Source organism: Coffea arabica, chromosome 2c, assembly GCF_036785885.1.
Source record: "Coffea arabica cultivar ET-39 chromosome 2c, Coffea Arabica ET-39 HiFi, whole genome shotgun sequence".
Taxonomy (NCBI): Eukaryota; Viridiplantae; Streptophyta; class Magnoliopsida; order Gentianales; family Rubiaceae; genus Coffea; species Coffea arabica.
Genome location: NC_092312.1, coordinates 45,424,437 through 45,429,840, shown reverse-complemented (window position 1 = coordinate 45,429,840; position 5,404 = coordinate 45,424,437). Strand labels below are relative to the sequence as shown.

At 39.9% G+C, this 5,404-nt stretch overlaps 1 long non-coding RNA gene across 1 annotated transcript; it reads right to left on the bottom strand.

Moving 5' to 3' along the window:
- Positions 1 to 1,004: 1,004 nt before the first annotated feature.
- LOC140035959 (uncharacterized) lies at positions 1,005 to 3,541 on the bottom strand. The gene is made up of 3 exons (XR_011839854.1): positions 3,354 to 3,541; positions 1,936 to 1,996; positions 1,005 to 1,212 (listed from the first exon to the last, which is right to left on the bottom strand). It is a non-coding gene; the product is annotated as an uncharacterized lncRNA (long non-coding RNA).
- Positions 3,542 to 5,404: the final 1,863 nt, after the last annotated feature.

Below are 5,404 nucleotides of genomic sequence, written 5' to 3'. Positions count from 1 at the left end.
CAATCTTGCATCTTGTCCTAGATTGTTCTACCGACCTATCCATTAGAGTAATCACCTTTGTTGAGTCGTCGTTCTACCGCCTATAATCAAATCGTGTTGTCCATTTGATTCTAGGTTCTGCAATCCAAGCGTTGGGCGTTGGACCACCTCACTAGATCCTTGGGCAAACGTGCTACGTGTCTTGAAACAAAGTTGATCGAGGACCGTATCATTACCGTTATTGCATTGACGGCCCTACAGCCAGTGCACATTCGCCAACTTCCACCCTTTTTAGGCACCAAGATGACGGGAACCATGCACGGACTCAAGCTTTCCCGCGCCCATCCTTTTGTTAGGAGCTCTTCGATTTGGCGTTAGAGCTCTTTTGTTTCATCTGGTCCCATTTTGTAGGCTGGTCTGTTAGGAAGTGGGGCACTTGGAATCAAGTCGATTTGATGCTCAATTCTCCTTATTGGTGGTAGTCCATTTGGAATCTCATCGGGGAAGACATCAGCATAGTCCTATAAGAGAGAGACAATACTGGATGGTAAAGTGTTAGTAAGATCACTTGTAATAACCAACACCTCTTTGTACAAAAGTTCAAAGATAGGTATATTAACACTCAAAGCTTTTCTTACTACATTGGCTTTTATCAGTAGATTTTGTCTTTTCTCTTTCTTTTCTATTTTGGCCGGCTCACCATGTGTCTTTTTCCTCTCAATTTTCTCGGCCTTATCAGTTTCTTTTGAGCTCTCGGCTTTTTTCATCTTTTTCTTTTCATTCTCATGCTCACTTTCCTTTATCAAGCTTTCGTGATCTTCACGAACTTGGCTCGAAGTAAGTGGCACTAGAACAATCCTCTTTGTGCCTTGTTTGAAGGAGTATTTATTGGTAACGCTATCGAATGTGACTGTGACGACCCCACCTCCCCCTAAGGCGTACCAGAGGGTTTGGCGGACCGCCTGCCCAGCTCTCGCCAGGACTCACTCACTAAAATCATGTGCACACACCCCAAGCACCATTAATAATATCCGCAATCCCAGCTTATAATTTACATTGATAGAAACCAAAGTACAAAGTCTTGATATACTTAAACTAGTTCAAAATATATACAATCCAAGTACAAATGTTCCATTCGAGGAATAGCGCGAGTACAAAACCAAAATTCAAAACACAGTCTAAAGTAACTAGACTACGCTAGCCTTTACATCTCTTATGCCTCGCTCGTACCCCCTGTAAGGAGAACAAATAACGTGGTTTGAGCTAAAAGCCCAGTGAGGTTCCAAATAGCAAATTGACCATTATTTATAAATACAAGTTTTCGATTTAGCAAGGTAACGAGCATGAAGAGTTCATAAAAGTGAGCAATAACACTTCAAGTAGCAATCTCAAAATGAGCGAGTATAAAAATTTTCATAAGAAACAATCATCCAATAAACAATAATCATTTCAAGCATAAGGATACGGATAGCTCTCAGGAGCCAACTTCCATTCATCATCAGGAGCTTGATCACGTAGTAGTTGACACTCCGTCAACTTTCAAGTAAAGGAACCGATCCAGTAGAACACCACTTAAACGACTCTCCGTCCACCGTTCAACCCCCAGCTGGGCCCAAAATCCTCAAGAACACGGGTGGTAATACTCGAGTATATCGATTAGTCGAGGAGATATCACTCCACTCGACAATACAAGAGACCCAGGGTTCGTTACCCAATCGAACAAGCCCTTGCCGGCTCGACTAGAGTAACTCGCCACAGGGTTTCTGGAATTCCAGGAAGTGCGCGCATCATAAACAAGTATATCAAGTCAATTGCAACAATAAACAAGTATATCACGTAAGGGCAAGTGCGATAAAGTACACTCTTGCCCTAACAATTCACGCATGTGGCATGTAATCATATTGGCACGTATCAAGTACAAGTATCAAGTTCAATTCAGTATTTGAAAGCACTCACCAAAAGATATAGTGCCTTTACTGGTCACTTTCAGGTTATATTCCGAGTTCGGAGTCCAAATCTGCGATAAAACTCAGTTTGAGAACTTTGAAACATGACTAGAGTTCGAAACTTAGACGTTTCGTTCAATAAAATCAAGAATTTGAAATTCACTCGGATAGTAGTCGTGAAACACTTGCTCACTTTTTAAACGGTAAAACTTTGTAACATTTATACTTGAAAATGCCATGCGAGTCGAAAGTACAAGAGAAACATATTCCAAATAGTCATTATTTCATTTCTCAAGGGTACAAGCTCGGCCAAGTCCTTCCTTATATACCTCGGAACAAGAATACTCAAGTACCCTAGATGGTTCAAGCAGTAATCACTCTTAACCCTTACTCAAGTTGCAAGTAGTTCTCTAGTTTTCGAGCGTAAATTTGGGCAGCATGCCCTTTGTGTTTACCTAATTTTCCAGCCTTTTAGGCTTCATTGTTTTTCTCAAACACAACCCAACATTATACATCTCAGCCATTCATGTCAAGAGCCGTTCCATAGGCTCACAATATCATAATAATAAGATTCACAACAGTAGCAAGTACAGAAGTTCAATGTGGCACAAAACAGATTTGATGTACAAATGCGGAAATAACATATCCGAGGCTACGCTTATCGGATTGAGGCGTAACCTATGCCGTTTCGAAGCTAAGACACAGAGATACAATGTTCATGAAGGTCACTTAGTCCAGTTTCTAATGTAAATTGGTCAAATTCTCCAATTACCAAACCAGAAATCAATTCACCGGCTGTTTAAATGCAGAACACTGTAATGGAAATAACTCAGTGTAAACAAGTCCGAATCAGGTGTTCTTAGAGGCATTTTAAAGCTACTTCAGAGCACTACAACTTTCATGTTTTGGTCCAGAGCTAAATCAGAATGGATCCTGGTCAAAAATCGTGATAAACTGGACTGAACTGAAGAAACGGACTACTGGGAAATTCTTAAAGCAGTAGGGGTATTTTGGACTTTTCACGTTCTGCGTTGCTCCGATTGAGCTGAAATTTTGTAGGCACCTATAAAACACCATTCTCTACAACTTTCATTCTTTGACCAAAGGCCAATTCGGCCTCTAACATACAGATACAATTTCGGACAGAATGCTTGGGAAATTTTCCAGAAATCTGGAATTTTTAGCTCTAAGTGTAGTTTCCTCAAATTTCTGGTTCCAATCACCACTAAACAACCTTATATAACTTTAATTGCAACATTCATGCATCATACATCAACTTGAGCAGAAAATCAGGAACCCTAGTTCATCAAATAAATTGGGGAAAACTACTAAAACATGCTCATCATCCATAATCTCACCATAAAATCAAGTTACTAGGCTTAATATAACAAGATTAGAAGTAAAACTTGGAGAGATAAACTCTCTTACCTTGAATAAAAGTCACCAAGAGTAGCACAAGCTCTCCCCTTCAAGAATCACACCACAACTCACTAGCTAGTCACTCAAGAACAAGTTTAATCGGTTTATTTTGTTTGATTTCTCCCTAAGTTGTTGGATTGAAGATGAAATGAAGGAGTTTTTTTTTTCTTCTTGTTGTTCCTCCCCTCTCTCTCTCTCGGTTCTTATGCAGAAATATGGAGGAAGATGAGGCTTGGTTTGTCTTATATGGAAGTAAGAGGTTAAGGGTAATTGTGTCCACAATTTTTGGCCAACACTTGGCCTATTCTTGTCCACAAAATTTTTCTCTTTCTTTCCTTGTATTTGAGCCACAATTTCGGTCAAGCTATAATCATGAGGGGGAAGATATTTTGTTCAAGTTCAATAAATTTGTTTGGTAAGCAAAAATGGTGGTCAAGCGGTGCGTTCAATCGGTAATGCGCGGGACCCGCCGGTTCGCGCCGTTTTTCTTAAAAACACCCGTACTAGAGTTTTTACTTTCCATTCACTAACCTTACCTCATTGCTACTACTCACATATTATTTCTCACTTAAAAGTCACTTTTAATCATCAAATTGATCCTTGGCCAGTACCGAAAATTCATCCGGCGGAAAAATCACAAAACCCTAATTTTGCTCAAATCTTGAAACCGAAGTGTAAAACCTTATTTTCTAGGTTTATTTACTCTTATAGTTGAACAATTGGATAGTAGAGCTTTAATAAATAATAATTTTAAAATAAAAGGAAATTTTTAAGAAAACGTGAGGAATTTTCCAATTCCAGTAATTAAAATTAGGGTTTCAATTAAAATATGAGAGATTTAGGAAAACCGGTTAGTCACAAGTAAACTAGGGTTTTTGGCTACCATATTAGGGTTTCTAGTCTTTTTTTAAAACAAAATTAGGTTTTAAATCAAACCCAAAGAAATACACTTTAATATTTTCTTCACAAACAACCTCCTAATATTCGGGATGTTACAGTGACTCCCTTGTCAAATTGCCACGGCCTCCCCAATAATATGTGGCATGCTTGCAATAGGGACCACGTCGCATAACACCACGTCCTCTTATTTCCCAATTTGGAAAGGTACTTGGACTTGCTTGGTGAACATCCCCACTATCATTCAATCATTGCAAAGATAAGGTGTTGGATGGCGTAGAGTGGGTAGTGCTAGTTTCTCCACCATCAAGGCACTAGCAACATTAGCACAACTTCCCCCATCGATGATCAAGCTACATACCTTTCCTTTGATATAGCATCGGGTGTAGAAAATGTTCTCCCTTTGTGCATGGTTGGCGGTTTTGACTTGGGTTGCTAAGGCTCGTCTAATAACGAGTCTGACTCGCTCGTTGACAGGCAATGCTTTCTCTTCTTCTTCTTCTTCCTCAAGTGATGGAAACTTTTCTTTTTCATCCTCATCATTGGTGAAAAACTCCCCATTTGGTAAAATGATCATAGAGCGTTGGTTTGGGCATTGACTAGCGATGTGCCCTTGGCCTTGGCACTTGAAACATTTGGTATCTCGATTCCGTCTCATGCTCGACTCAATGGCAGTCCTTGGTGTTGTCTTAGACTCCCACTTAGTCATATCCATTCGTGGTCTCGTGGAGGTGGAGTTAGTCGGCCCCTTTTCCAAAGAAATAGTGAAAAATGGAGATTGGTATATGTTGGATATGATTGGTTGCGGAAAATTTCAAAGTTTATGCGGAATTTCCAGTTTAGGGTTTCATCCTACCCTGTTCTGCCCGAACCCATTAGGCCATGATGGAGGCCGAATCAGCCTTTGCCCAAAACATGAAAGTTGTTGGTAATTGAGTTAGCTAGCTACCTATAATCGGAGTACTGTAGCATGTGAAATAACCAAAATACCCTTGACTGCCCATGAGCCCTGTTTCGCACCCAGATTTCTGTTTTCGTGGAAATTTCCATTTTTGATCATGAAAATGCATGATTTGGCTTTGGAGGTCTTCATAAGAAATGTAGGGTTATGTCTTGGCTTCGAAACGCCATAAGATTCATTTCAATCTGATAAGTGTAGCTTC